General features: G+C 35.5%; 1 protein-coding gene across 3 annotated transcripts in view; it reads right to left on the bottom strand.

Annotated features, from left to right (window-relative positions):
- Positions 1-23,275, bottom strand: part of STIM2 (stromal interaction molecule 2) — a 136,347-nt gene that overhangs the window by 76,286 nt on the left and 36,786 nt on the right. The window contains exon 1 of one of the 3 annotated variants that reach the window (XM_081123440.1): positions 17,943-17,964. The exons of the other annotated variants lie outside the window; for them this stretch is intronic. The gene's annotated coding sequence lies outside the window, so the exon portion shown is untranslated. Of the gene's footprint in view, positions 1-17,942; positions 17,965-23,275 lie in introns of those variants that run through there. 3 annotated transcript variants of the gene reach the window in all.

The following is a 23,275-nucleotide window of genomic DNA, read 5'->3' as shown; positions in this document are numbered from 1 at the left end:
CATAAAGTATTTCATAAATACCATCTCCTAGTGATCAGTTCCTTCTCTGAACCCCATTCCATCCATTCAATAAATATGCATTGCACACTACCTTGGGTCAGACAAGGTAAGCACTGGAAATACCACAGTGAACAACAGATAGAAAGTCCTCATAAAGCTTACATTCTAGTGGCTCAGATGAACATAACAAGATAAACAAGTAGTAGAGCATTGTAGTAGTGGTATTAAGGAGAAAAACAGAGTAAAGAGCAGATATAAAATGCCACGGGGTTTGAAATTTTCAATTATATCTTTATTCTCAAACCACTCTACCTAAATTCTCATTTAATGTACTTTATTAATCTCTATGTACTTTATGAATCATTTTATCCACACAATTAAGCTTATGAATAGGGCTGGGGCCATATTCTTCTTTTTCTCAAATGTTCATAATACCCAGGTCTTAGTTGGGCACATTTGGGGCCTCTGGTAAATTAACTATCATACATTAACTAGAGTTCTAGACTTCTATACTGTTCAAACAAACAACAAGCATTAAAAACTAAAGTAATAATAAGAGTACTCGGTACTCAAAAAAGTTCACAGTCTAGTGAGAAAGGCATGTGGACAACATACTGGGTTAGGTGCCACTGAGAACATTAGTTGTAGGGTATTATTTATTCCAGACTGAGAAAGAAAAGTCAGAAGTTTTCTATAGGTAACCTTAGGGAGTTTTAAATGACCTGTACTTGATGCACTGGGAAGGAGAGAAAAGCATGCCTAGAAAAAAGAAACATCATATGTTCAGTGGCATGAAAACAACATGAACATTCAGAGAAATGCAACTGGTTAATATATCTGGAATACAGAGAAAATGTGGAAAAGTCAAGAGATCAAGTAGGACATTGATAAGAAGAGGCCAGATCTCTAAAAGTGATTTTCCAGTCTAAGGAATTCTGATTTTTAATTCCCCAGACTGTAGGAAGCCCATAAAGGATTTGAAGGAGAGGGTTAACACAATCAGATTCATTCTAGGAATACCACTGCGATGACAGTGCAAAACAGACAGGCTGGAGGCAAGACTTGGAGGCATAGCTGTCAGACTGTGTACAGTAATCCCGGAAACACTCAACTGTCCATGCCTCCAAGGGATGGAGGAGGTAAATGATAAAGATTGCTCTAGGGTTTGGTGTTTTGCCAAGTTAAAGCAGCAGAAGGAAAGAAAAGACAGGAGTTGAGGATATGGCCAGAGTAATTCATTTCTCCACATAAAATTTTATTTCCTTTTGATACAATGACTTAAGGCTTAGAAATCTAACTTAGAATAGGTGAAAATTCTGAACTCTAATACCTGTTCTAAAGTCTTTTACATTTTTTTCTCAGTTGTTTCCCTTCTATCTTAATTAAACACAAGTGCTCATTTTAACTCAAGGTGTTGACTTAAATTTCTTTTAAAAATACATGAACCATTATAAAAGATCTGTGCCTATAATGAATAGGCACAGGTACAATTATAATCAGGTATAATGGTTACAAACACAATGGCTAAAATACCAAAATCATTCTCCTATGCCAAGCCAAGATCTCCTAGACATCTACCTTAGCTACCCACAATACACTAGTGCACATCATGTATTCTATACCATAACATGTTTCTCCTCTAAACAGATTTCATTTAAACATGATATGGAGTACCTGTAATGTGCCAGGCCCTATGGTTGGTGTGGGGCACCCAATATCACAACTAAGACAAATTTCCTCCCTTGGTGCCCTCACCTTCTGTTAAATGCAACATAGTGTGATACATCTTTTCAACATTATACTCTGAGCATTCCCGTCTTTTCTCTGTATCAAAGCCAGCGCTTTACACTGAGAAAAAAGGAATCAGCTAAACAGAATAAGACTTAATCCAAGTCAGCAATCAACACCAATGTTAAATTCCACCTTGTTTTCCTCTACTCAAAGGCAGATGCTCAGTCTGATTATGCAGAAATAGGCAAATGAATGAAAGTGATTTCACCTAATAAGTACCTACTATAGAAGCCAATGCCATTTTATGTACATAATTTAATCCCTACATCCCAGTGTGAGGCATGTATTACCTCCATTATTCAGATGAGAAAATGAGACTCACGCATAACAGGCTTAAGATCTCAACCCTAAAAATGACAGTACTGAGATTCCAAGTCTTTGAAACTCCAATTCATGATCAAGTGTCAGTATAATAAACACAAATGGGTGTCACCAGTGTCGGAGAAGAATAAAGTCTTGCTATCGTAGATATTACCAGGACCTGGCTGAGGAGCTGAGAGAACCAAGAATCATATAAATGTGTCCCAGGGAAGGGGATCACTAGACACTTCAGAAATGATATTCACAATCTAGAATACAAATCTATACTTGCCACATTACTTTTCCTTTTGATAATAACGTGTCTTCAATTCACACTGCCTTGAACAAACCTTTATAATAAGTATATCATTCCCACATAGACTGACATATTTGTTGAACGGTTTAAATATATGTAAATATAAGAAGCCAAATAAATTAACTTCTAAATACAAGTTATTTACCTAGCAAATATATAAATGCCACACTCTAGGTTAGAAACTAGGTATACAAAAAATAAAAACAAAGTTAAATATGATAGGTGTATACTGAAAGATATGTAATAAATATATAATGGTGGCAAAACTGAGGGAGTGGCCCTGTCTACACACACAGCAAGAAAAGCTTAAACAAGGACGTGATATTTACACTTGGATGTGAAATTACTTGGCTAATTAGAAAAGTAAGATGTAAAACTGACAATAAAACTCCTCACTTTTTTATGACACCAAAGTTAAATCTAAGTAGTTAATAGAAATCTAATTCCTCTGATTAAAACTATTCAATGGCCTCCTAGAGCTTAAAAGTATAAAGTCTACTTATTCATTGTCAAATATTAGTTTAAGTATTTACTGAACAAAATATACATGTTAGGCAAAAATAATTGAGGGGAACTTTAAAATATTTAAGACAGTCTTCCTCAAGTCTCTTATGCTCTAGCAGTAAAGACAAAACTTCATGAGGGCAAGGACCAAACCTGTTTTATTGATTACTATATATTATTACTACTATTACGTAGTATATGTATATTATTACTGTACATTACCAGATCTAATAAGTAATCATGCCTGGTTTTTATATGCAAGTGACTGCATTTTGGGTGGCATTAGGGAAGAGAAATTTGATTTTAATTAGTGAGGTTAGAAAAAGAGAAAACAGAACAAACTAAAAATAAGATGAGCTCTGGGATCCACAAAGAGTAGTCTGGCTAGTCTAATGGTTCTCAATTGAGAGGGCTACTCAGTGCTTCTCCCTTCTCCCTCCTGCTCACCTCTCCTCCCGCTGGTGCTTCTGGCATTTAGGGGACGGGTGGGGAGGCCAAAGATGTTAAGTGACTATAAGGCCAGTCCGACTCAACAAAGAACTGTCCTCTGCTATACCACTAGCACTCCTCAAGGGAGGAAGAAAACCCTAGTAGGTAACAGGTGGCAGAGTAGTAGGATGTGAATCTGGAAAGATGTCCTGGGGCTATCCGTCAGGGAAGCACAATAAACCTCAGAAGGAGTCTAAAAGAAGCCACTAATGATTTTTAAGTAGGACTATAACATAAGTAACAAAGAGAAATTCCAACATCTATTTTGTGTAGTACTTTCAGTTCAAAAAATATTTTCCCATATGGTCAATTTCATTTTAATCTAGAGAAGAAACTACAGCCTTCTATTACATGTTTGTTCCCCAAAAACGCCTATTCCAACCATACAGATAAAGTAACACAACATAAGCTGTAACCATGGCAGTAAGGATAGGAAAAAAGGTCAAACTGAAGTGACAACTGAAAGTAACAAAAGGAGACAAATATGACTGACATTTTAGGCCTAAAACTGTAGGTAAAACAAAGGTACCTTTCCCTTCCATTTCGCTGACCCAGAACAAAGGACATAGAGTTAGAAAACATGTCAAATGTGATTCCATTAAGCCTTCACTAGAGGAATAAATATTTATGCCATATTCTGTATTTTGTCATCACAGTCAATTAATATGTGTAGGAAATAATGTTCAGAAACGTAAGAAAATAACGGCTTAAGAAATTAATGAAGCTAAAGAAGTATATCCAGTCTTTAGAGCTAGCTTCCCCCCTATAACACCTTTGAGGTCAGCCAATTTCAGGCAGAAAAGAGCAAGTAAGAAGGGGAGCCAGCTGACTTAATACAAACCACTAACGAGGCCACTGACAACGAGGAGCACCATATACTGCCAAGAACTTGGCTTGCACACTGACAACTATTTAGGAGTCTCATGATTAGGATTTTCTTAATTACTACCACTGAGAAATTTTTTAAATAAATATAATTTGTATTTATTACTTCCACTAATAGTCAAGCATTTATCTGAATACTTTGAAAGTAAATTTTCTCTAAAATCTTCAGAGATAATTCTTTGGTGTCAGTTTTCAATAACCAACAATCTGATTCAACTAAAAAAGTTCTCTTATGATATCCTCTTTAAGGCAGAGTCTGTTTTATTCCCTTATATTCCCAGTGTCTAGCATAAGACCAACACCTAGTTAGTGTATAGTAGGATGAATGACTATTTCTCCAAAAAATCTAATAAATAAATAATAAAAGCTACTGCATACATTTTTAGAAAGAAGTGAATTTCAACCCATTAGCTATTACATTATCTGGTATATAGCAGATATTCAAAATATGCTAACATTTATTGAGAGCATATTACATGCCAAAACAACAAATGAGAAAGGGAAAGTTGTAACTAGTATGTACAATGCTATACCTGGATGGTATAAAGTGCATGTCTTAGAGAAGTCTGGAATCTCTAATATTTACTCAAACTTTTGAAAAGTTCAACAATTAAAGGAGATAGACCTTACCAATAAAAGGCTGAGAAACCACTGCAGAGTTATCTATTTATGGCTTAGGTATTATACTGAACAAAAAATTAAGGCCTTTACTTTGAAACCACTTCTGACTGATAGCCTTTTTTAAGTTATAAATCTCTGTAATCACTCTGTATTAAAAGACTATTAGTCTGAACTCTTGTGAAAAGAAAGACATTTCCCCTGTTCATAGCTAAAATTTTCCCAAAAAATTGCAGTTCAACTATACTTTCCAAATGTTTTAAATAGACTATCCAACACAAACTCAGTTGCTGAGGTCCCTTCCCATTTTCCTGGGACATTTTTCAATTTACCATCTTCAAAATATTTCACCCCCACTTACTCCCCCACCCATACAAAGCATCATGTCCTTGCCACTTGAAAAAGTTCCTGCTGATCTTCTCAAAGAGCCTCTTTCAGGATAGAAGACAAGATAATGCCTGTGCCTCAAAACTATCGTGATATCCAATTCATTTACCAACACAATCCTCTATCCAAAAAGTATCTACATTTATAAATTCATGGTTAATCAATATGTTCCTTCAATGTATGTAAACAGATGGAGTACTTATGTGCCTGTATTTATCTCTATATTTATTGACAGCTGCCAAGTTCTTTTCCATTGTGTTTCATACTATAAACTCCTAGATATCAATGTTTATTATGTTTATAATATTGTTGCATCTGTCGTATGTGGAAAAATATTGTTGACTAGGTACAAAAAAAAGTAAACAGGTGCATGAATACACTTATTTATTGACTCCTATTTTCTCAGGATGCTATAAAAACTTAACAAAAATATTCTAAATAAAAGAGAAGAATTTGGGCGTGCACACACAAAAAATCACAGAAGCGATTCCCAACTTCTCTGCAAAGATCTTATAGGCATATACGACAAAGAGGAATATGACCAAAATAATCAGGAATCAGGATTCTAAGAATCCCAGCCTCTTCTGAGACAATATCTCATGCCACTAACATTTTGATTAGCAACATTATGTGAACAGAATAGTGGAATAGCTTTGCTTATTTTTATTTATGTTTTTTGGAGGGAATAATATAGTAATTCAAAGTTACAACTATAACAATGTGAATGTATTTAATGCCAATGAATTGTACACTTAAAATGGTTGAAAAAGTAAATTCTGTTATATACATTACTACAATAAAAAACAAACTACAACCAAAACAAAAGCTATAATGAACAAAGATCATTAATATTCTACCTATATCAACACTTGGGAAATAAAGAGAAAGTTGTTATTACTGCCAGGCACTGATCCAAGACCATGACACTGTTTCACTTTTCCATCAGTGCAAGAACTTAACAACAATTACATAAAATAAAATTAGTACCCCAATTTTACTGATAAGAAAGTTTGAACAGTCTATACTGGGAAGAAAATAACTTTTAATTCATTCTCATTCTGCCACTTATTGTACAACCTCACGAAAATTATTTAATAGCAACCTTGCAAGAGTGTTGTAGAATTAAATTATGTATTTATTGCCTAACACAGTATGCAGCACATATTTGGAGCTCAATAAGCAACACTCAAAAGATAATCTATTATAATTATCCAAAAAGGTAAAGAGCCTGTAGGAAATTAGCTAATAAATGGCATAGTAGGAATTCAATGCTAAGTCTCCTGAAATCTAAGTCTAGCCTTTCCATTATATTACTACTTTAACAGATATTAAGAATATCATGTTTTTAATTAAACTTAACTCTAAATATCTTTTGGCTGATTCCAAACTAAATACACCCTAATATACAAAGCGAAGAGATAAAGAGAGAAGACAGTGTTATTGGGTAACTACTACATACCAGGTGCTTTACTTCATTATCTAAATGTCTCCCAACAATCCTGTAGGGTTGCAGTCATGCTGCTGCTGCTCAGGATGAATAAAGCATGATTCTCATAGGCAGTAATTCGCCCAGGGTTAAAGTAACTGCTTAATCATTTGGTTGAAAGTCAACCCAGGTTTGCCTAAGTGCAAAGGACTTTATTTTCCCCTATATCCCACAATCTGTCAAAAGAAAGACTTTCTGGTTTAAAACATACCCAAGCCCTGGCTGGTATGGCTCAGTGGGTTGAAGCATTGTCCCATGCACTAGAAGGTCATGGATGTGATTTCCAAGTCTGGGCATCAGGGCACATGCCAAGGTGTCGGGTTAGATCCACAATCTGTGCACGTATGTGAGGCAACGAATCAATGTTTCTCTCTCTCTCTTCCCCCCCTTCCTCCCTCTCTAAAATCAATTTTTTAAAAAAAAGAAGAAAAATATTCTGAAAGCAAATTCCAAACCAGGAATTCTAAAAGTCAGTTCATTAAAAGCAGTACTTAATGCAAATATATGATCTCCAAAGATTACTATTTTGAAAAACAAAAAGCTCATTTAGATATAAGTTTTTCTATGGGTTTATTTGTTTGTTCAGACAATTATTTTAGGAAGTTCTTAAAGGTTCTAAGTGAAAACAAATTCATGTTTCCAACTGGGAAGCAGAGTTCACTGCCCCACCAATTTGGTCTCAGCAACAAAAAGGGATGATTCTCGTTTCATGTACTGTTCATTACATAACAACAGAAGAAAATTGCACAAAGCTATGCTTCACTCAATGGAAAGGGGGAGAGCCAGGTACATGTGCAATGTGATGATGGCCACAGCGGAGGAATGAGGTCACAACCACAGACCTGATGTTTAAGACATTTGTAAATCAAATACTTCTAAGTTGGGGACCACCTATACAATGTAGAAAGAAACACTCAACCAATTGTTTTTCCTATAGAAATAACGTCTAAAAATAGGCACTGGTTTGCTTTGGCTTGATTTTGTTTTGGGAGGGGAAAGTCTCATAAAATCCTCTATTAGAGTTTTGAAAACTCAGCTTCCAACACACAGGACTCCAAAGTAATGTAGTTACAAAGTTTATTGAAATCCTTATTGATAATTAGAACATCAAAGGAGAAAATATAATGGTGTCTCTGAATTTTTAAGACACTATCTTCCTAGAATTTTTAAAAATAGCCTCTTTAATATATCCAAAAGCAGCAAGGAGAAATTGAAGATGCCAGTGCTTATTAGCAACCTTCAAAAGGCCTTCAAGCAAAAAACAGAATCAGTTGGGCCGGTGTGACTCAGTAGTTGAGCATCAACCCATGAAACAAGAGGTCACTGGTTCGATTTCAGGTCAGGGCACATGCCCAAGTTGTAGGCTCGATCCCCAGTAGGGGGAGCGTGCAGGGGGCAGCCCACTGATGTTTCTCTCTCATCAATGTTTCTATCTCTCTATCCCTCTCCCTTCCTCTCTAAAATCAATAAAAATATTTTTTTTAAAAAAGGGGATCTTAATATATAGTGATGGGAAAAGATATAGCTGGGTGGTAGGAACACAGAGCAATATATAGACCTTGTAACAGAGAAACTCACACCTGAAACCTATATGTTCATATTAACCACTGTCACCCCAATAAATTTAACAATAAAAAAGCAGAATCAGGCAAAACATCCATTTAATAGTTTATGAAAGAACTGACGCCTAACTCTGAAGATCATTAACTTCATTCTCTAACAGTCTTTTCTATCCTTGTCACATGATTTTTGATACCATATAATTCTAGCACCTATTTCTGCTTTAAAATATATAAGTAAAAGTGAAGGGAGTTCAGAGTTACACAGAGGTTACTGAAGATTCCTCTCATGTAGCAAATACTGTTTATAACAAGTATGGTAAACCAGATATTCCTCAGAGTAATGGCATTTCTGACAGTATTTGCTTCAACTCTTCAGTAGTAATGATGTGTCATCATCAGCTTTTAGGGGTTCTCTCTCTCTAATCACCAGATTTTACTGAAGATAACAATAAAAGTAATGAAACTATTTAATTAACATCAAAATATACACACACAAATTAATATTTCCTTCAGATTCAAAGAATTCTCCTTTGGAAAGTACATAAGCTGATTCAAACAACTGCCATTGTCCAAAACTCATGACTCTCATGACTTAACCAAAAGAATTACCCAAAAATATGTGTAATGTTATCTGTATATTCTTAAAAACAGTATAACTTCTTTCATTTAGGATGGATTTAAACTTAGGAAATTAACTGGCAGAATATCATTTCTGGTCCAAACAAGGTATCACGTCCAGTAAAGAAAAAGATTTTTCTCATATAGTCCATAAATATAAAATAAATTCCAACTCATTAAGCCTTAAACTTTATTTTTTGGAATAAGCCATGAATACTTTAAATTATTTTAAATAATTATGACTTAAAAAATAACTGTGTGATAATGTAAGTTCCTGGAGGAAGAGCATTAAAGATACAAAACTGGCTCCATATATATATTCATATATATGTATATATATATATTCATTCAACTGAACTAGTTATTTAGCAGTTTAATACAAATATAAATTTTCATTGATTAAAATACAAAAATTCCTTTTATTTCATACGTTTTCCAAAATATCATTTCTCAATTTGAACTAAAACCAATGTAAGTTATTGTTTTAACCATGTGTTTTGTTCAGTGCTATACTCCCATCACCTAGACCACCCAGAACATAGCAAGCACTCAATAACTATTTACTAAATGAGTGCATCAATATAGAAATTTAATGAGTGGTCATGGATTAAGCTGATTTCCACTTATATTTGCCTAGCTTACTTATTAGAAACTTTCTAATTATACTCCTCACTTTTAATTTATTGATTTGAGAGAGAGAGAGGGAGAGGAAAAAACATCAATTTGTTGTTCCATTTATTTATGCATTCTTTGGTTGCTTCTTTTATGTGCCCTCATCAGGGATCAAACCCACAACCTTGGCACATTGGGATGATGCTCTAACCAACTGAGCTACCCAGCCGATACAATCAACAAAATATTACCAAACCATGGAATGTGATAAAGTACCAAACATTTAAGCTGTCAGTAACTCCATTCTTACAACTGCTCAGGGAGAGAAACTCTAAGGTTGTTCTTTACTTCTCTCACACAGCCCATCCAACCTGGGAAATCTGTGGGCTCTACCTTCAAAATCCACAGCCACTCATTAAAATCATTCCCTTGCAAACATCCTCAATTCTCTCAAACATAAAGATAACTATCATTTTCCTTTGGATTTTGCCATTTTAGAGAAAGATACATCTAGATATACAAACAAAATTTCTGATTGATTAGATACTAAAACTAAACACATTATAAACTCTTTTGAACTCATTAACAAGAGGAAGACTGTTCTTACAGACAATCCAAAAAACTCCACCTACCACATGACAGATTGGAACACTGCAACAGCTCCCGTCCAGCTCAGGATATGAGGAAAAGACAGGATGCAGGGTGGCATCAAATAGGCAGAAATTTGCCTAGGAGGACACATTGTCAAAAAGACTGACAATTACTGCATTCTTCCTGCCTGCAGAACTGAATCAGAAATTTCTAAGAAATTATTTAGAATGATCCAGAATGGAATGAAAGAAGATATTCATAAAACAGTGCTGATCATTTTAAGTAATATTAGCTTTGCTTCCTGAAATGATGTGACTGTGTTACTGAAAAGTCTAACTTACATTACTACCATAATCCAGGTATAAAATTCACTTCCATCTAAAGTTCAATGGCTTTGTAACTAAACAACATAATTCCTATCCTAAATGTGGCTATACTCTTAACAATTAAGAGCAAGTTCTTTCCAGATCAGCAATCTGAAGGTGATCAGAACTGAGTCCATCTTCTAAACACAAACTTTTAGATCTTGGTACTTTTGACAGGGAGGGGAAATAAGTTAGAACATTTGTATACTGTCTAATTGTTAAAAGCTCAAATCCAATTCCCTCCTCTCCTTACCGCCACTGTCATCAAAAACAACCTCATCACTTCTCGCACAGCTTTCCTGTAATGATATGGTCTCCCTATCATGAGTACCACCACACTACAAATATGTCCCGTTTTATGGCCACCATATCTTTCTAGAGTATAAAGCTGATCACAGCATCGCTCCTGCTGAAATCCTTCAGTACCTCCCAACCCCCAAACTGCACAGTAAAAATTCAAGGCACATTCTGATCCCTGAAGAATCACTTCACCAGTGACTCTCCTCTACACAGCCTTCCTGACCTTCCTTAGACATTTCCTATTCTACACTCTTAAGGTCCTCTGTGTATAACTATTATAATTGCAAATAACTGCTTACCTATCAACGCACATTCTCCCTAAATAATCACACCACCACCAACTTTGGAGTCAGGCCTGAGCTCAAATCTCAATTCCATTATTTATTAACCATGTAATCGTCAACAACCTCTTACCATCTTTGGTTCTTAGTTTCCTCAGCTGCAAAATTAGTAATAAAATACCCTCATGTGTTCTTATGAATAGCAATGAAAAAATATAAGCAAAAAATACCTATTTCTATAAAACCTATAGAACTACAGTGCAACTAATAACACCCACAGAACCTAAAAACAACAATAAACTAACATTTATTATATAAAGGAACAAAAACTTTCCTCTGTGGAGGTACAAGTTCCACCTTTGTGATGAGAATACGTGCACAGATGATCCCTGACTTAATTGACGGTTTGACTTCCAATTTTTTGACTTTATGATGATGCAAAAGCAATATGCATTCAATAGAACCTGTACTTCAAATTTTGATCTTTTCCCAGGCCAGCAATATGCAGTATGATGCTGGGCAGGGGCAGCAAACCTCAGCGCCCAGTCAACCACACGATCACAGGGTAAACAACTGATACTCTACAGCAGGGGTGGGGAACTGTTTTTCTGCCAAGGGCCATTTGGATATTTGTAACATTATTCGTGGGCGACACAAAATTATCAACTTCAAAATTAGCTATGAAAAAAGTCCCTATATTTATTGAATTCCAAGTCCTGCCTGTGGTTGCCTTGGCAGGGACAGACTAAATGATTTCACAGGCTGTATACGGCCTGCGGGCCGGAGGTTCCCCACCCCTGTGCTACATTGTACTGTTTTCAAGCATTTTTTGGATACTGTGTTTTCACATCCATCCTGTCTACAAAACACCTGTTTCTCCTGCTTCTGGTGGGAGGAGGAAGGTAATAACTCTGGAGGTGAAATTCAAGATAACTGCCCAACTGTAGGTTAATTTAAGTGTTCTGATCATGTTCATGGTAGGCTAGGCTAAGCTATGAAGTTTGGTAGGTTAGGCATGTTAAATGCATTTTTGACTTGCAATATTTTCAACCTACAATGAGTTTATTAGACATAACCCTATTATAAGTTGAGTAGCATTGTAATGAGTTTTAAATATTTAAAGAAAACACCCTGGCCCTGGCCAGTGTGGCTCAGTTGGTTGGAGCACCGTCCTTGTGCACTGAAAGGTAAAGGGTTTGATTCTCGGTCAGGGCACATACCTAGGTTGCCGGTTCAATCCCCATCCCAGTCCCCAGTCGGGGTGCATGTGGGAGGCAGCTGATCAATGTTGCTCTCTCTCTTTCTCTTCCCTTCTCTCTAAAAATCAGTGAATATGTCCTTGGGTGAGGATTTTAAAAAAAGAAAGAAAGAAAACATCCTGCCCAGCAGGACGTGGCTCAGCAGTTGAGCATCCACCTAGGATCCAGGCGATTGGGGTTCGATTCCCTGTCAGGGCACATGCCCGGGTTGCAGGCTCGATCAATGACTCTCTCATCATTGATGTTTCTATCTCTCTCTCCCCCTCGCCTTTCCTCTCTCTTAAATCAATAAAGATATATTTAAATTTAAAAAAAAAGAAAGAAAGAAAACATCCTGCCTTGGTCGGTGTGGCTCAGTTGGTTGGAGAGTCGTCCCATGTAATGAAGGGTCTTGGGTTTGATTCCCGGTCAGGGTATATACCTAGGTTGCAGGTTCAATCCCCGGGCAGGGCATGTACAGGAGGCAACTGATCAATGTATCTCTTCCTTATCAATGTTTTTCTCTCTCTTTCTCTCTATCTCTCTCCCCGCCTCTCTGCCTCCCCCCTTCCTCCCTCTTTGGAATCAAGAAAATTTTTTAAAAATTTTAAAAAGAAAGAAAACATCCTGTTTTTCAGAGGAAAAATGTCACAAGCCTATATAACAATTAAACTAACATTAAATCTGACCTTTAAGTTTAAGTCAACAAAATTATAATTTAATTCACTTTATATAAATCCTTATTGAATCCTCATAGAAATTAGTATTTAAACTAAATAAAAACAGCCTCAATTCTTAGAAACATTTTATTCAAGGTAATTATTCACAAATCTAGCATTTGAAGATATTATCTCTAAAAATATATATAAGTGGTATTATGACTTAAGTAAACTTTATAAACTCATCTAAAATATGGGATACATATTTTCTACAAAGATGTTTGGGATTTTTAAATTGCCTCAGCAAACCTGGGTTCCTTCCTTTAATGTGTCCCTATGTGTCTCATCATTTCACAGGAAACAAACTTCCTAGGAGAGGAAGGGTAAGAAAGGACATTAAGAGGAAATTCTTACATGAGAGCAGACAACAGAACTGGAGGTAAGGGTTAACAACTGAAATAAGTGCTGTACCCTATGGAGGGGAAGGGGGTGAGGAGTCAATGCTGGAGTAAAGGAGTGGGGTGCAGTCTAGGATCTCCAGGATGCAGCAGCAGTGAGAAAGAGGAAAGGAGTTCCCTCCTGGGGATAAGACACCACAAATACTATATGATATACTGAATCTTCAAAGCTCAAATGATAACAAACCTTTCCATTAGTAGTATCAACTTAAAAACTTGAAACTATTTTTTCTATATTTACAAAAAATTAGACTTAGAGAAAGTAATAAACAGACAAATTAGATTTCAAGGAACTACCTTTTATAAACACTATTAGTTTAAGAGTTTTCATGTTAAATGTAAGGTAAGATTTTATTAAAATTATACTGCAGCAATGGTTTTGAAAGTAAAATTTCAATGAATTTCAAGTACAAAGTTATGCAGTAACCACACAGGGCCTTACTTCTTACTGAATTAGATGAATTTTAATCCCTGAAAAGTTTAACAAGTCTCTCTTTGTCTAAATTCTGGGGGGGAAAATTCAATAACTACTATGACAGCAGTTTTAATTACTGGTAACTTAAGAAACTAAAGTCTTAAAATTCCTTTTTCTCCCTAATGTCACATGTACTTTTCTACCTAACCTCTTGGGAAAGATACACTCAGCTATGCTCCTAAAGGAGTCAAAGTTTCTCTCAAGTACCTAGTATTTAATTTGAACAAAGGCTAAACAGAAAAAGCCCAATGATTTGGGAAGCAGGAAGCCTGGGTTGTGCAGTCAGTTCTGTACATACAATACACTAGTAGCTTCTATTTCCTGTGAAATGAAGGGATGCAAACAGATCCCAAAGGTTCCTTTCAACTCATTATCTTTAAAGCATTTCATTTATATAATTTATGGTTTATAAAGCACTTCTCAGTTTATCATCATGAAAACTATGTGAAGTAGATAGTCTTTTTACAAATGACAAATCTGAGACCCAGAAAGTAAGAGATATACCCAAGATAGTAACTGGCAGAGCCAGAAGTTTAACTTGGATACCTAACTCAAAGTCCTCTAAACACTTCTTATATATTCATTATTAGGGAATCTTACAACCTTAAGAAGCTTAAAACATAAATTTAAACAACTGTATTAAAGCAATACAGGGTGAGGCAAAAGTAAGTTTACAGTTGTTCATATGGAAAATAATACAATAATTAATAAATAATAATACAAGAATAAACTCTGTTTCCTGTACTCACAGCTGAAAACCTACTTTTGCCCCACATTATATGACAGATAACCTATTTTTTAAAATGTAACTGTATTCAGTAAAATTTGTAAGTGTATTCAATATAATTTGTATTTACAGACAAAAAGTATGCTGGATATAGCTCAAAAAATAAAGACAAGCGAGCTTTACTCAAACCATTCAGTAAAAACTATTAATCAGCAACTGAATTTTTCACTTATAACTACTAGCTTGTCACTACAGGAAGATACTACTTTTACCTTACATTCTTCAAGGAACTAAAATACAAACCAGTTGGGAATTTTTCCCACAAAGAAAATTCCAAGCCCAAGGTTGATTTATTAGTGAATTCTAGCAATAATCAAGAAAGAAGGAATTCCACTCTTAATACAGAGAACAGGAACAAGAAACTTCCTCAACTTGTTTTATAAAGATAGCTTAACACTAGTTCCAAAACCAAGAAAACAGTACTAAAAATGAAAATTATAATAAAGCCAGCCTCACTCATGAACATAAATGTAAAAATCTGAAAATATTAGCAAATTAAATTCAACAAACTACAAAAAGGATAACAACATATCGTGACAAAGTTGAGTTTATTACAGTAATGGGAGATTGTTTCAACATTAGAAAAGCAATTCATGTAATTCATATTAACAGATTAAAGAGAGAAAACTCATATGATCCTGGGGGGAAAATGCAGAATAGCATTCCATAAAATTAGACAGTAATCATGATGAAATGCATAGAAATATAAGGAAACATCCTCAATCTGATAAACTATAGTAAACTACATTCTTAATAGTGAAATATTAAAAGCATTGCCTCTGAGGTAAGGAACAAGAGGAGGGTTGTACTACCCCATTTCTACTCAAATAGTACTAGAGTTCTATACTACTAGAGTAAAGAAAGAAAAAGAAATGAAAGGTATAAAGACTTGAAAGGCAAAATACAAAACTGCCATCTGCAGAAGATAAAAATCTAAAAATAAATGTAAATTAATCAAGAATTTTGTAAGGTTGCTGGATTTAATAGGTCAATGTGCAAAAATGAATTATATTTCTAAATACCTACAGGTAGAAAGTGTAATTTTAAAGGAAATGTTATTGGAAAGCATAATATACCTTTCTTTAAAATCCACAAATTCAGAATGATTTACAAAGAAAATAATGGGGGGTGCACCTCATTGGTGTCTCCTGTAGATTGCTCAAGCGCCAACTCATTACTCTGGATGCTGATCAATAAAGGGGATGTGGGGACCTGAGCATTTTTCCTGCCTTTCCTGTATGAATGTAATTCATGATAACCAAAAGGTTGATAGATGTTCTTGACAGTCCAACAAATAAAAGCAGGAATAACGCAACTGGAAAACCACCATTCTGCAGCCCCAAATGCAATACTGGATCCAGGCAACAATCATCAATGAGAGCCATAACCACAGGTAACAGATTAAGGAAAATGTCTTTAAGTAAGAATGGAGCTAAAACTACCTCAACCAACTGATGGATCTTAGTAGCCAAAAACTGGAACAACCAAGCACTCTGTGCCTCAGGATGTGATGCAACAGGAGTATACAATATCCCTGTGAAGTACTCATCTAAAAATCTGTATCAAATTTAACCAAGCCACTAAGTCTTACTATTAGTTTAAAGGAAATACGGTATAGAACAAATTAAATAATAGGGGAAAGAAATCAGTCAAATCCAAATTAGTCTAGAAGGCAAATGACCCAATTTCTCCAACAAATCAAATGCCTGAGGAAAGGAGGTAGTGCTGTTAAAAAGAGTACATAATTAAATGAGCTGATTTGAATTCTGTTTCAGACCACTTTTAAAATACATCTTTGAAAAAGAAAAATGCAAATATGGACTAAGTATTACATATCAGATATCTAACACCTATATACTAATTACAAATATATGCCATTATTATAATGTATAAAGTATATGCTATTATTAGGTATTAGTATTAGATATTAAGGAATTATTGTTAAATTAAGTATAATAATATCATGGTGGTTATAGTTTTCAAAAGTCCTTGAGATATAAATGAAGCATTTATAAGTGAAATGTCATGATATCTAAGTACCTGATTGCTCTGAAATACTGAAAAGAAACAAAAGGGCAAAATGTGGTAACTGTTGAAATTCGATAACAAGAGTTCATTATATTACTGTCTTAACTTTTGTATTTATCTGAAAATGTCCACCATTAAAAACAAATCAAAGTCCAATTAGAAGATGGTCAAAGCCATGAACAGAAGATCTAGAGATGACAAACACATGAAATGATGCTTAGCATTGTTAGTCATGAAAGAAATGCAAATTAAAATCACAATGTGATACCACCACACATCTATTATAATGGTCAAAGTAAAAAAATACCAATAGAAACCAATGCTGACAAGGATGCAGAGAAACTGTTTTTCGCATACTTCACTGATAAGAATGTAAAACAGCACAGCCACTCTGGAAATCAGTCTGGCAGTTTCTTAAAAAGTTAAACATACACTTACCATATGGCCCAAGAATCTCATTCCTGGACATTTACTCTAGAGAAAAGTAAACATGTTCACACAAAATCCTGAACATAAGTGTTTATAGGAATTTTTTTGTAATAGTCCCAAACTGGAAACAACCCAAATGTCATTCAATAAGTGAACAGCTGAACAACTGTGGTACATCCATACAAATAAATACAACTCAGCAATAAAAAGGAATAAATTATAGTTACACTCCACAATTTGAATAGGTCTTAAGGATATTATACTAAATGAAAAGGGGAAATCACAGAAAGTTACATAATCTAGGATTACATTTATATATATCCTCATAGTGCAAAGGTACAGAAGTGAAGAGCAGAACAGCAGTTGCCAGGGATTAAGGAGTAGGGTGTTACTATACAGGAGAGCAGGGAATTCCTTTGTGATAACAACAATTTTATGTTTTGAATGCAATGGTTATACGAACCTATACATAGAATTACACATAAAGACATATGAAACTTTCAAAATTAATGATACAAAAACTGGTGAAACTGCAGTAAAGTCTGTAGTCTACTTTATCATAATATGCTAATATCAATTTCCTGATTTTGATCATGTGCTATATTCATATAAGATGTCACCATTGGGGGAAATTTCCAATTTTTAGATTGGATGACTCAATATTAGGATGAGTACACATGATCTTGTTCTGTAAAAGTTTTGCAAAACAGGTGTAAAAAAGAACCAAGGCATCATTTGGTATGAGAAACTGAAATTTGCATACATGGATCAGAGTGGGGTAGGCAGAATTCTAAGATGGCTCCCAAGACTTCTGTTCCCTGGTATATGTATACATCCTGTATGATCCACTTCTCTTGAATGTGAGGACCTGTGAATATGATGAGATATCACTACCATGATTATGTTACATTACATGGCAGAAAGGATTGTGCAGATGTGCTTAAGGTCCCTAATCAGTTGACTCTTGAGTTCACTTCAAGAAAAAGTCTGTCCCGGGTGGGCATAATTTCACCCAGTGAGCCCTTAAAAGAGCTCAAAGAAGCACAAAGTAGAAGACAGATTCACCCACTGGCCTAGGAGGAGCAAACTGCCATGTTGTGGAGAGAGCAACAATTGGCCAAAAGTCATCAAGAGATCAAGGACCTCAGTACTACAACCACAATGAACTGAATTCTGCTAACAATCTGAATGAGCCTGGAAGACAACTCCAACCTCCAGATAAAAATCCAGCCCAACCAATACACTGACTTTAGTCTTGTTGAGATTCTGAACAGAGAACCCAGATAAGCCATGCCAAGACTTGACCAACAGAAACTCTAAGATAATAAATGTATCTGAGTAATAAATGTAATTACGTGTCCGAGTTTGTGGTAATTTATTATGTAGCAATATAGATAACTAATACACTAAGTTCAATGATTATTCATCAAAAATGATTACAAAGAGAATGACTTGGGGTAGTGGGCAAAGCCAAAAACAGGTTCACTTACTTTTTCAAACTAACTCAAAATATGTCTGAACCTTAAGCCTTCATGTTCTGGCTGAAAGTTTGATAAGAATAAACTATTAGAAGAGTTCCACGGTTTGGGATTGCAACTCTCTATTTGGCCTCATAAATAACAGAGCAAGATGGTAACTTAAGGCCAATGAAATTTGGTTAGAGCCAAATTCTATTATTTGTATTTCTGATCCCTAGTTGTTTTTCAAAACCCAACTTAAAGTTAAACTGTTGCCTTTTCCTAACCATACTAAAAAAATCTCAGGAAAGAAAAGGACTATTTACAAGTTCATGCTTCTTGAGGTACAAAAACAATCTCATGATAAAACCTGTTATCCTAAAAAATGGGAACTGACAATCCCATTTTAAAAATAAAAACAGCCCAGCCAGTGTGCTCAGTGGTTGAGCGTCACCCCATGCACCAACAGGTCGCCAGTTTGATTCCCAGTCAGGGCAAGTACCCAGGTTTCAGGCTCAATCTCCAGTAGGGGGCATGCTGGAGGCAGCCAATAGATGTTGATGTTTCTCCCTCATTGATGTTTCTCTCTCTCCGCCCCCTTCCTCTCTCTCTGGGAAAAAAAAAAATCAATAAAAAAAATATTTAAAAACTAAAACAACTTGAATAGTATTTTTAAAATGAAGGGGAGGATCAAAACATAAAGTACCTAGGAATAAATATAACATGTGAAAGACCTCTAAGAAAAAAAATTATAAAACTGTATGAGAGCCATGAAAATATACTTAAACAAGTGAAGATAAATACCAAATTTTTATATTGGAAAATTTAATGTTATAAAGATGTAAACTGTCTCCAAATCAATTTGAAAGACTCAATGCAATTCCATTCAAATTTATAAAAGCTTTTTTCCCCTAGAGTTTGACAAGCTGATTGTAAAATCTATATGAATATGCAAAGGGCAGAAAAATAGCCAGAGAGTCTTAAAAAAAGAACAAAGTAAGAAAACTTGCTATAACAAATATTAAGACAGATAGGATGACAGTAACTTAAAAACATGATGAGTACTGTCAAAGCAGCAGACAAATAAATCGGTGGGGAGGAAAACAAATCTCAGAAACAGATCCACACGCATACAGACACTTGCTATATGACAGAATTAGCAATGCAAATTGATGGGAAAAATTCAAACTTGTTAAATAAATGGTTCTAGAATTAGCTGAACATCCACATATAGAAAAAAAAAAGAAAATCAAACTTGATTCTCACAAAACATACAAAAATCAATTCCTAGCAAATTAAAAGCCTAAATTTGAAATACAAACTACAGCTTTGAGACGACAATGTAGTATTATCAAGGTAGGGAAGAATTTAACTAAGACACAAAAAGCACTTAACAGTGAGGTCTAGTAAATCTAACAATACTCACATGAAGAACTTTTGTTCACTAACACATCATAAAGTAAATAAAAAGACATACCACAAATTGAAAAGAGATATTGCAATTGTAACCAAAGGACAGAAATATAAGGAACTGCAAAGAATACTTAGTAACTAAAAGACAGAAATACAAAGAATTTTGAAAATACTTTGTACCAAAATATAGAAATACAAAGAATTCAAAAACACTACAAGGAAAAGAAAGGACCAACCCAAGAGAAGAACAGAAGACCTGAATAGACAATCTCCAAAAGAAGGAATCCAAATAACCAATAACATGAAATGATGCTCAATTTTAATAATAATGAGCAAATTAAACTCATAAGAAGATACCATTATATGCCCACCACAGAAATATTTTAAGCGTATAATACCAATGTTGGTGATGTTGGGAAAGTAAACTGATACATCTCCTTTGCCAAATAATTAGGCATTACTAAGTAAAGTTGATGTCATCTGACCCAGCAACCTCCTTGGTTACATACCCTTGAGAAACTCACAAAGATGTGCAATACACAGAAGCATTTTTCATAAAAAGCCAACACCAGAAACAAATAAAATGTTCATTAGAAAAACTGATTAAACTGTAAAGTATTCAAAACTGAAATGTAGTAATAAAATTAATGAACTGCAGCTACCTTCAACAAAATGAACAAAACACACTTTTCCTGAGCAAGAGATAAAAAGTATATACAATGATTCTATTAATATATAGTTCAAGACAAAATTAAATAACAGTTAGGTATACATACACAAATGGTAAAAGTAAAAAGAAAAGGAAGGAAATAATTATCACAAAAGTAAGGGTACCTTCAGCAGTAAGTTATCATTAAGAAAGGGAACATGGAGGAAAGGAGTTTCTGGGGTGTTGGTAAAGTTCTATTTCTTGATCTGATGGTGGTCAAGGTGACATGTCAGTGTGCCCTACAAATGTCAAGCTTTCTAGACCTCACAATTTCGTGAGGCAATTTCTTAAAAGGTATCTTTTATTTGTGTGTGTGCACTTGTGCGTGTGTGTGTATGTGTATGCACATATATACTTGTTTGTTTCACTAAAGAGTCCTGACTGATACTGATTTGGGTACCAAGTGTAGTTCTAAAGGCAAAGAATTTTAAGGATGAGTTTCCTGAAGTGGTTTCTGAAATTGGTTCTCTACTCTGATTAGATTTAAAAGCACTAATGACTTCATTTCCAGTAAAGAGGTAAAGAAAGCACTGGTAGCCCATGGCATGATACAGCAATAGAGATATACAAAATATAACCACTGGGTACTCCTAATCAAATACTTATAAAAAGCAAGGCTCTGGGCGAACACGCAATTGATATCTTAGAACATTTGTCAAACTAGCCACTATTCAACTATTGAGATTTGCTGGTGACTAATTGTGCTGGATTAAGTTGGGAAACAAGAGGATAAACTCAGGGATTAATATGCTCAACTCAAATGCCACATAAATGACCTAAGAGCCTTGTCTGCTCTAAGAGAAACCCTTATCTACTGATGACTCAGAGCTGAGGTTTCTGAACACCAAAAAGTGTCATCCTGTGAGTGGCTGAATTACAACACAAACTGAACTCCCAACCTCACACAATATTGTCTGTTAAAGTAAGGGCGTTCATTAGAAAGAAATGGGGCCCTGAACATTGAAATCAGAACAAGTGGGCAAATCTCTTAGTGAAGCTGGGGACATTAACTCCTGAATTACACTGGGTGTTCTTTGCTAGAAGCAGACCTTCTACTCTCAACTGGGGTGAAGTCTGCTTTGCATGAAGAATCTGCAATGGCCTCCCTGAAGTAGTTGCTTTGCCAGACACAACTGATTCTCCTCAGGACCTACACCAATTCTTTGCTTCTAGACCTGTAACTAGACTCAAGTCCCAGCAGGCCCCAAAAAGTGAGGTACAAATTGTGACACCCCTTGCCTCCGGAGATGCACTACAATCCAGAAATACAGCATAATTTTTCCAATTTGTACAGAAACCTGGGGAATGTGTAGGATTTGATACTAAGGATGTGGGATAAAACAGACAAAACATAAAGTTGGATAAGGCCAAATTTGTTGATATGAGACCACTAAGCAGAAAATCTAGATTCAATGTTGTAGCTCAAGGGGCTGGAAAGGCCTCTAGCAGTTTTGTTGGCTGGCTGAAGCATGCACCAAAAGGTGGACTACACTAAATGAAGCTGAAATGCCAGAATTGACTTGGTATATTGTAGAGGAAGGCATCCAAAAGCTTGAAGAATTGAAATGTTAAAATGGTTTTATCATGTAAAACTTGTTCGCCCACCCCAGGAGGGTCCAGAGGACATACATTTCACCAGGACTTTGAAAAATAATTGTGTGAGGTGAGCCTCAGCATCACTGAAGAACTGTGTGATTGCACTTCCCTGCAGGTCAGAAATTACAATGAGATAATCGCTACCACTCAACTTCGATCCTTAAATGCAATGGGAATAAGTGGATCCTGGTGAGACAGAGGGCAAGTGGCAGTATTTAATCACCAAATACAAGTTGGACATGGTCAGCATAATGGACAGTAGAGTGAAAACAGTAATCCGAGCAATATGACTCACAGAGACCTCTGGCATTTACTAGTTAATCATGGTGCCTCTGGAAGATAAACAGATGGGCTGTCCACTAAATTCTTATTTGATCTAAACAGGCAAGAGTTCTAGACCAAGTGAACAGAAGACTAACTTGCATTACTGAGACAAAGTTAAGTCCCCTCCATAAATTCCCAAACCTGAGCCAGTTTACAGACTAAAAACACCTTGCAATAAAGGGGATGATGGCTCTCCCTGAGTAAGGGCCCTGCTACACAGCCAAAATTCACACTGCTATTCTCTCTGCTAGCCCTCCCCAAATGGATCTACAGCCTTTCACCAGCATGACTATGCAATAGGAGAAGAAAATACAGTTGATGCTTGAACAACACAGAGGTCAGGGACACCGACACCCCCTGCAGTCATAAGTCCGCATATAACTTTTGACTCCCAAAAACTTAACTACAGTTGGCCCTCAGTATCCAAGAGAAATTGGTTCCAGGACCCCCATGAATACCAAAATCTGCAGGTGCAAGTCCCTTGTATAAAATGCTGTAGAAGAGTGTCTACAGTTAGCCCTCCATATCCAAGGATGTCTAACCTCAGATCAAAAGTACTGTTTTCAATCAGCAATTAGTTGGATCTGTGAAAGCAAA

The sequence above is a fragment of the Miniopterus schreibersii genome (assembly GCF_964146895.1).
Source record: "Miniopterus schreibersii genome assembly, chromosome: 1".
NCBI classification, from domain to species: Eukaryota; Metazoa; Chordata; class Mammalia; order Chiroptera; family Miniopteridae; genus Miniopterus; species Miniopterus schreibersii.
Note: the sequence above shows the minus strand (reverse complement) of the source record. Positions and strands in the feature narration are given on the sequence as shown.